The sequence below is a fragment of the Monodelphis domestica genome, chromosome 1 (assembly GCF_027887165.1).
Source record: "Monodelphis domestica isolate mMonDom1 chromosome 1, mMonDom1.pri, whole genome shotgun sequence".
Lineage (NCBI taxonomy): Eukaryota > Metazoa > Chordata > Mammalia > Didelphimorphia > Didelphidae > Monodelphis > Monodelphis domestica.
The window spans coordinates 326,279,475-326,290,121 of NC_077227.1; positions in this window are offsets into that span (position 1 = coordinate 326,279,475).

Sequence of the window (10,647 nt, forward strand, 5' to 3'; positions counted from 1 at the left end):
AAATACTGCTGCTAGGAATATTTTCTAACAGATTGGTTTCATTTTCTTGCCTCTATTCTCCACAGGGGATAATCCTAGTGTGGGATCACTGGATAAGAGGGTATGGACATTTTTCTAAACCTTACTGTATAATTCCATATTACTTTCCAAAAAGATGGAATAAATGCAAAGCTTCACAAGCAAAGATTTTTCCAGAGGCATAAACCACGAATGTTATCCTCTTTCACTATCTTTGCCAATTTGATGGGTACAATGTCGAGTAGAAAAAGATAGATACAATCTCATAGTTCTTTCCATGTGTATTTCTCAGACTATAAGGGAGTTTGAACACTTTTTTGTGTAGTTAATAATTTGTCTTCTTTCAAGAACTATCTGTCCATATTCTTTGATATATTGATCTTATTTTTACAAATTTGTCAATTACATAAAGTTCTTGAATAATATAGCTATAATTGCATGAAAAATGCTCTGAATCACTATGGACTAGAGAAATGCAAATTAAAACAACTCTGAGATGCCATCTCACTGATTAGCTAACATGACAGAAAAGGAAAAAAATGACAAATTTTGGAGACAATGTAGGAAAATTGAGACACTAATGCCCTCTTGGTGGAATTGTGAACTGATTAAACCAATTTGTATCTGTGCCCACAGGGCTACAAAATTGTTCAAATGCTTTGACCCATTAATACTACTATTACTACTGGATACACTAGACTTGTATCTCAAAGAGATCAAAGAAAAAGGAAAAGGACAAAAATATTTGTAGCAGCTCTTTTTGTGGTGTCAAAAAACTAGAAACTGAGGAGACCATCAATCAGGGAATGGATGAGCAGGTTGTGGTATATGATTGTGAAGGAATACTATTATAATATATGATGAGGATTTCAGAAAAATCTGGAAAGATTTGCATGAACTATTGAAAAGTGAAATGAGCAGGGCAGGGAAACATTGTACACAACAACAATATCTTACAATTATCATCTGTGAATATTTTAGCTTTTCTCAACAATATAATTCCAATAGAATTCTGAAGGACTCATGGTGAAAAATGCCCCACCTCCAGAGAAAGAATTGATAGAGTCTGAATGTAGATCAAAACATCCTTTTTTTAAAACTTTCTTTACAAGGGTAGAAGGGAAAATTGGGGGAGGGGGGTATGTTTTCTTTCACAATGTGACTAATATGGAAATGTTTTGCATGACTGCAGATGTATTACCTATATATTGAATTGCTTGCTTTCCCAAGGAGGAAATAGGGGAGGGAGGGAGGGAGAGAATTTGGAACTCAAAAAAATTATTTTAATGTTAAAATTGTTTTTATATGGAGTTGCCTTAGGTGATCAGTGGCTCCTGATGCTAAGGCAGCTATGTGGCATAGTAGATAAAGTGGAGTGAGAAAATCCTGAGTCCAGATTCAGACAAATACTTCCTAGTTGTATGATCCTGTACAAATGACTTAACTGCTATCTGCCTCAGTTTCGTCATCTGTAAAACAAGGAAAATAATAGCACCTACCTAGATAACATTTGTAAAGGGCTTAACACAGTGTCTGGCATATAGTAGGCATTTCCCTCTCTTGCTCTCTCTTTCCTCCATATCAGACTGTTTCCTCTGAGAGAGCTTCAGTAAAAAGGCTAAAATCAGGGGCAGCTAGCTAAATCACCAGACTGAGAATCAGACCTAGAGATGGGAGGTTCTGATTTCAAATTTGACCTCAGAAAATCCTAGTTATATGATCTTGGACAACTTAATCCCAGTTGTCTAGCCTTTACTGCTCTTCTGCCTTGGAACCAATACTTAGTATCAGTCTAAGATATAAGATAAGTATAAAAAAAAGACAAAAAGCACCATGGAAATGGGTGCTATAACTACAAGCTCTCTTCTTTGTTTCTTTCCTATGTCAATTTGACCAAGTTATTATGGCTTACTATTTTGGCAGTCGCATACAATGCTATTTTAAAATAGTATTCATAATTCAAATTATAAATAGATTGATAAAATACTTCTATCCTCTGTCAAACACTTTTGTTCCATTTTCTATAGTCTCTGCTTTGGGAGTGATAGAGCCTAAGGAGGATAGGGAGAAAGGATTGATTTTTAAAACATAGATCTTGAGAAGTAAAATCTTCAGTGAGACATTATAATATGTGCTTGCCATCCCTGTGCTGGGAAGGCTGAGGCTGAGGCTGGTGCATGGATTGCTTGAGCTCAGAAATTCTGAGTTACAGTAGGGAGAAAGCCAATTAATTGGCATCAGCACTGTCTAGCACCAATATGTGAACACTCAGGATCAGAGGCCACCCAACTGACTGAGGAGAAGTGAACTTGCCCAAGTCAATGACTTGAGGACCTCTGGTCAAGCTGGATAGAATTAATCTAAAGGGGAAAAAAAGGAAAATTTTTAGTAGTTTCAGTTTTATAGACATAATAATTTGCTAGAGAACTGGAAGAACATTATGCACAGTAACTGAAACACTGAAGGATGATCAAATGTAATAGTCTTTGCTACTAACAGCAGTACAATGATCAGGACAATTCTGAGGGACAATTCTGAGAAAGAACGATGTCCACCTCCAGAGAAAGAACTGTGGGAGTAGAAATCCAGAAGAAAACATATGATTTATCACGGGTTTATATGGGTATAGGATTTGGGTTTTGGTTTTAAAAGATTACTCTATTGAAAAAATGAATAATATGGAAATAGGTATTGAGTGATAATACATGTATAAGCCAGCAGAATTGCTTGTCAACTCTGGGAGGGGGGAGGAAAGATGGGAGGGAGAGAACATGAATCATATGACCATGGAAAACATGTATAAATTTGTTACTGGAATAAAATAAAGAAAAATTTTAAAATAATTATAATAATTTGCTAGGAGTTGTTAAATGGCACAGTAGATGCATATAAAGCACTGGCCCTGAGGTCGGGAAGGTCTGAGTTCAAATTTAGCCTTAGACACATACTAGCTACATGACCCCGGGCAAGTCACCTAATCCTGTGTGCCTCATTTTTTCTCCCCTGTAAAATGACCTAGAGAAGAAAATGGCAAACCACTCTAGTGCTTTTGCCAAGAAAACTCCAAATAGGGTAAGAAAAGAGTCAGACATGACTGAAATGACTGAGCAACAAATAATTTGCTGCATACCAACAGCTAAAACACATTGTTTCAGAGCAGCCATAAATCTCTTTTTACAGATGAGGATTTACTGTGGTTTAGGCAATTGGGCATGAGGAGGAATCTAAAACACCTCAATTCTCTATAAAATGGTCTGTACACTAAGCAATTTAAGGAATAGTAAAGGAGAGTCTAAGACTTAAGGAATAGCTGCTATTCATTTCCATATCCTTCTGAGCACTGGACCTGGTATCTAGGAGGTGGATGTTTAGGAAATGCTTGTTGAATGAGTTTGTGTGATTTTAACTTTAAGAAGTCACTGTCCTATCATTTGATCCCTACAATCAAACCCATTAGAAAGGTAGGTTAAGTTCTGAGCTCTTATATTTAATTATCTGGATGACTATGTACAGTCCCTCAGACTTTTTAAGTCTCAGTTTCCTCATTTGTAAAATCAGAGCTTCCAGACCTAAGACTCTTCCAGCTCCAAATCTCATGACCTTGTGATTATTTCCTCTGCTTTATAGATGCTGAAAATTAAACCCAAAGGAGGGGGAAAATTACTTGTTCAAGGTTGCATAGAAAGTCAGTGGCAGACTTTCAACTGGACTGCATGTCTCTAGACCCTTCTCATGTGCTATTTCCTTTAGATCAGTCTGAGTTCCCATAAGCAACATCCAACAGCAACAAGTCTGTTTTTCCCTGACACACTTCCAAAAAAGGGGCATGGGAATGGAACGGAAGAGAATAAAATGCAGAAATTACAAAGTTAGGAGGCAAAATATGAAACCCTATGTAATAGAAAGTGATCAGGACCAGGAAGAGCGTGAGTTCATAAGACCACAAGAGTATTTTTCCCTTAAATATTTTCCCAATGCTGTCAAAAAATGATCCCCAGAGCAAGATCCTCTCTAAGGCAGAGGCACAGGATGGAGGAGCTTCCATACTACCAATAAGCCCTAAGATCAGAAGGACCTGGAATGCTGAGAGTCTAGATTGATTAGAGGCCAGCTAGTGACACAGATAGTATTCAAATCTAGATCTTCAGAACCCTAGTCCAGTGGCTTTTCCACAATGTAATGCTAAGAATGGGAAAACTTGTGAAATTAGCAAATTTTGTTTTTGCTACTCTTCCTCCTCATCTCTCAGTATCTCTCTAACCTTGTCATTCTTGCCTGAGTCATTTCAATAGGAAGAGAACAGACTGTATTGCCTTTGGAAAACTGCAAAGCTCCTTTAATAGTTCTTTCCTTTCTTCTTCCTCTTTTCACTCTTTTGCTTTTTCCTTCCTTCATTTTTTCCCTTCCTTCCCACCTTCCTTCCTTCTATCTACAATGTTTGGAGATTGTAAGACATGGATTAATACAGTAAAGAATTTTAAATGAGTAACAGGGAGATGGGAGAAGTACATGGTGGTTGTAAGTAGACTGCATTGCCAAACAAATTAGGAACCCTTAGAATAAGAACTAACTTTTTAAATTAATTTTGTTAATTTTGCATAGCACTCCAACATACACACAGAGAATATACATGTGTTTGTGTACATACATTTAAGTGTGTATATATACATATATATTATCAAATTTAAGTCCTAAAACTCTGTAAGATAAATGCCATTATGATGCTCATTTTACTAATAGAGAAACTGAGGCTCAGAGAAATTTAAGTGAATTTCCCAGGTTCACACAGGTGTGTCTTCCCAAACTGAAGGTTCAGGTCTTTCTGAAACCAAATCCGGTACACACTACCCACTATGTCATCAAGCTGCCTCCATAAAATAAAGGCAATGATTCTGGATCAAGCCTAGCTCAGGTCAACCCAGTGATTCAAATTCAGAACTGGAATATGATGAAACATTCCATAAAATTCAATAGAAATGTACTTCTAATAAAATGAAAACAAACAATTCAATAAAAGTAGACAGGGCTCCTCTTCATCTCTGCCTTTGCCAAGGAAACAAAACTTGGTTCAAAAAGACTAGTAGAGTGGTGGGAACCCCGCCAGTGCTCCAGAATAACATCCCCAAGGTTCTTGGGCTCTTTATGCTTCAGGCAACAAGAAAGCTGTGTTAGTGGTTCAAGCCTTAGTCCTAAACCAGGCCAACAGAATCTTAAAGACAGGTTTCTTGTCCTCTTAAAGGGAAACGAATCCAGCCTCTGTAAAGCAGATTCCACTTTCACCACATCACATCCTGCACTTTGGGGAGGCAGTGTCCCTACCGCTGCCCCCCAAATCCTCCAGGACACCTTTGCCTACTTAAATGGCCTTGAGATCATGACCACACAACTCTGACCTTGGGAAGATGCCTAGCATAGGCAGCACTACTGAAATAGAATGCAAATGAAAGACACAAAAACATGACACAATTTTAAAGTCTCTTAAAGAAAAGGACAGTTCATGCGATAGGTGTAGTATCAGAAGCAGTTCATAGCCTCCTGCTACAAAATGACAGCAATGACCAAGAACATGAGGGCCCCAGTGCCAATGATGACACTTCAACTTAACTCCCCAACCATCTCACTCCCAGTCAGGGTTATCTCTAAAAAGCTAAATAAATAAATAAATAAACTAGCTAAATAACTAAAAAGCTAACTAACTAAGGCCATACACCTCTTGCCTACAACCTATTTGCAGGATTGGAATCAATATTGGAACTTGATGGGGCATGAGTGGCTCAGTGAACTGAGAGCCTAGTGTAGAAAACAGGAGGTCCTGGGTTAAAATGTGGCTTTAGACACTTCCTAGCAGTGTGACTCCAGCTAAGTCACTTAACCCCATCTAGCCCTTACTGCTTTTCTGCCTATTGATTCTAAGACAGAAGATAAGAATTTTTAAAAAATAGAGTGGAACTTGCCCCTTATCACCTTCTAGTGAGTACTTCCTCCCTCATCTCATCAGAAGGATGATACCAAATCTTTTCCCCATTAGAGGTCTCTACTAAGACGCTATCTCCACTCCTGTGGAGCTAGCTGGAGATGCCTCCTCACCTTCATCCAGGAATTCAGGGGAGGCAGTGACCTGTGAGAATACTGGAGCTAATTTTAGACAACAATCATCTCCCCTCTAAGTCTTCTCTTCTGCAGCTTATTGCCTTCAGCTGAGGCTCTTGTGGCATTGTTTGGAGTCTTCTTTATTTTAGTTGCTCTCCTCTGGACAAGCTCCAACTTATCAATATCCATTATAAAGTGAGAGGCAGATTGTTATCTTTGTTCTCCTTCCTGGAAGTTGTTACCACCCCGACTCCCATGCAGAAGACAGAATAACTCAAGCTAATTAGGATTTCAGTATTTGCTGCAGCTTTATTTATTCACCATACAAGGCTCACCAAGGGAGTGGCTCTGATCCCCAATTCAACTCTGTTGATCCTTACACATAGCATTATATGTCACCCATAATTCAATTAAACTAAATCAGTATTTATAAAGTGCAAGGTGTTGTACAAGGAATTGGGGATGTGAAGGCAAAAGAAGCAGGTGCCACCATCTTTGCTTCACCTATAACCTGTTAACCACAGCTCTGTCATTCTAAGTCCTTTCCCTCTATGCATCTGATTAAGTGTCTCTATACACTTGCCTTGGGCCAGAGAAGCCCTCTAATTTAGATATCCTTTTTATTTCATCCCACCCACCCCTTCTCACTACACTTGCCCAGGGCATCTACCCTCCTTCACCCTATCCCTGTTGTGCCACCTTGTTCTCATCAAGGTTCATTCCATCCCCAGGTGTCCTTGCCATCAAACTACCCTCCTTGCACATGCTATTCAGGGCCAATCCCTTATGCACTGTCTAGTGGATTTGGTAGAATTCTAATGGAAAATCCCCTATGTTCCCAGCTAGGTCCCTCTGACCTCAACAGTTACTAACAATGACCTACTAACTGTCTGGGCTGCCATCTGTTGCCTGTTACCAGACTCCAACTGTCAGTGCGCTTAAGACATCTGCCTTGTCTGATGAAAACTTTTCCCTTGACAACTGTCTGTCTGCCTTACAGGAGTTAATGGGGCCTTTCCTGATTCCATCCCCTCTGCATGATGGATAACAGAAAGATTATAATCAGAAGCCCCTGAGGCATCCTGCCTCTGCTGCTTACTAGCTAGACAAATTTCTCACCTTTCTGAGTTTCAGCTATCTAAAGTAGAAACTGTCTAAAGAAACTCATGGAATAGCAGGTCCAGTCCAATGGATTGCCAGAATTAGTCAGGAAAACCTGATTTCCAATCTTACGTCATGAACAAGTTGTTCAGCCTCTTTGAGCCTCGGCTTTTCTCATCTATAAAATGACAATAGTTGTGATTCAGATGAAATGATTGATTAGAAAGCTTTGTAAACTTTAAAATGTTCTTCGAGTGTCCATTATTACTGTTATTCACAAGGAGCATATTAACTGACTTACACTGTTAAACAATAGATACAGAAGATGGAAGCAAAAGCAAGTAGCTGAGAGTGAATATCAAAGTCTGGCAGGGTCCTGTAAAGCTCAGATTTAGGAGAAACTTGGAATGGATGAAAAAGGATAGCAAAGAGCCCTTTAAAAAATATTAAAGAATTAAAGGAAGACCTAGGAAGAGATGAGATTCCTATTCAGTATGGAAGAGATGTTGATAACAGACAACAGAGAAAAAGCAGAATTCATCAGCTCTCATTTGGGGGGGGGGGGGTTCTGTCCCAAGAAGATTGATTGTAGAATTAAGAATGACAGAACAAGAAAGAAAGGTTAATAGAGAATTAAAGCCAAGATAAATGAGGATGCAATAAAGGAAATACTTAACTATGAATACGCATATCTGACAGTAAATATCACTCCAAATTCAAGTCACCAGGTATGGATCAACTGCATCCTGGATCTTTTAACAAACAGAGTTGTGGTTTAGAACCACTATAAATCATCTTTGAAAAACTATGGAAAATGGGAAAGGTATAGAGACAAGGAAATGATAACCTTCCAAAAATGGGAGGAGGGGAAGAACAGGATCTTCAAGCTACAAGTCAGTCAGCTTCAATAATTTTCCAAAATTCTGTGTTTTTGTTGGGGCAACTAAATGGTGTTGTGGATAGAATCACAGACCTGGAGTCAGGAAAACCTGAGTTCAAATCTAGTCTCAGATACTAGCTGTGTGACTCTGGGCAAGCCATTTTACTCTGTTTGCCTCGATTTCATCATTTGTAAAATGGGAACCATAACAGCATCTACTTAGTTGTTATAATAATCCACTGAGATAACAATTGTAAAGCACATAGCACAGCTATTCTATCAAAACATATAACTATGCTTTGTTTCTACACTGTTAACCTAGATACCTTGCACCCTAGGTTTAGTATTTTCCAAATCATATATCATATAATAGACTATATGACTACAGTAATCTTTGAAAGCTTTTTAAATAGAGCAAACCTAAGATATGGACAAGGCAACTAGGTGACCCAATGGATAGAGTGTCAGGAATATCTGAGTTCAAATGTGGTCTCAGATAATACTAGCTATGTGACCTTGGGCAAGTCACTTAACCCTGTTTGCCTCAGTTTTCTCAACTTTAAAATGATCTGGAGAAGAAAATGGCAAATCCCTCCAGTATCTTTGCCAAGAAAACCCCATATGAAGTCATGAAAACTTGGATACAACAGTAATGCCAAAACAACAAAGATAAAGACTGTGGATAGGGCATACCCTAGGAATGGAGATAGAAGCAAAGCACCCCTTTCCTCATCACTGTTAAAGCAGTGATTTGTAAGCATTTAGAAAAGGAAGTGGTGTTCATAAAGAATAGGTCTAATGGGGCAGGTGGGTGGTTCAGTGTATAGAGAGCCAGGCCTAGAGATGGGAGGTCTTGGGTTCAAATGTGGCCTCAGAAACTTCCTAATTGACCACTTAACGTTGCCTAGCCTTCACTGCTCTTCTGTTTTAGAACACAGTATTGATTCTATGATGGAAGGTAAGAGTTAAAAAATATATATTGTTGTGTCTGCCTCTCTATGATGTAAATTGAGGTTTTTTTTATCAAAGATATTGGAGGGATTTGCTGTTTCTTTTCCAGCTCATTTTACAAATGACAAAACTAAGGCAAACAAGGTTAAGTGACTTGATCAAGGTCACATAACTCATAAGTGCTTGAGGTCAGATTTGAACTCATGAACATGGGTCTTCCTGACTCCAGGCACAATATTCTATTCTGTACATCACCATTTTTGTTGCTGTTTAGTTCATTTCAGTCATGTTTGACTCTTCATGATCCCATTTTGGAGTTTTCTTGGCAAAGATACCAGAATGGCTTGTTATTTCCTTCACCGACTCATTTTATAGATGAGGAAACTGAGGCAAATTGGGTTAAATGACTTGCCCGGGGTCACACAGTAAGTGTTTGAGACCACATTTGAATTCAGAAAGATGTCTTTCTGACTCCAGACCCAGTGCTCTATCGACTATACCACTTATCTGCCCCATTAAAAATCCACTTGGATATTAATCCAACCAGCTAAAATAGAAGTGACTTATATTTTGATTAATTAATTTCAATATGTAAAGCATCATATCATCATATAAACTATTCAATCATTTCTGCTAAGTCCCTATTGGAATGATTTATTTGTTTATTCCTTCTCATTCACTTTTTTCTCTTATATGATCTTTGTGTTTATTTCATTCTTCTGGTTCTGCTTTTTTCACTTTTGATCATTTCATAGAGATCTTTCTTTTTTCTTTTTGGTCCTTATATTTATTAGTTTTAATCATATTAGAATATTTCCATTACATTAATGAATTTATTTAACCATTCCTCTATTTGGGCATTTAAGTTCCTTGTAGCTTTTCATAATTACATAAAATCTTGCCATAAAAATCTTAGAACAAATCATTCTTTTGGAAACCTGTTTTTCACAATATTTCTAGTATATATGCTCTCTATAAAATCCTTAGGAAAAGAACCTATTTTCTCATTGAGAGTTTTTCCATAATATAGATTTCAGCAAAGCATTATGACCCTACTATTTGGATTCTGCATAATCTCTAGGCTCTAAGTCCTGTGGTTTATATACTTCTATGACTTTCAGAGTTTTTAAATGATATCCTTAAGAACAACATGGAGATATGTGGAATAAGTGATGGTATAATTAGGTGGATTTAGAGCTAGCTGATTGATAGGATCCAAAAATTCTGCCATTAGTCAATTGATTTGAACTTGGAGGGAGATTTCTAATGGGCTCCCCAAGGATCTGTCCTTGGTCCTGTGCTTTTCAATATTTTTTTTTTCAGTAGTCTACATGGCAGAATAGATGAGATGCTTATTAAATTCTCAGATGATACAAAACTAGCACAATGGAAGACAGAGCAAGTTTCCAAAATATGCCAGCAGTCAGAACTGAATATAATAATATGAAATTTAATAAATGTGAAGTATTATATCTACTATTTAATTAAATTAGATTAAATTTAAAACATTAACTTCACATATATACAACAGAAAAAGCATAGCGAGGCAATGGTTTGTATAAAAAAGATCTGAAAATTTGGTAGATTACCCTGTAAATATTGTATAA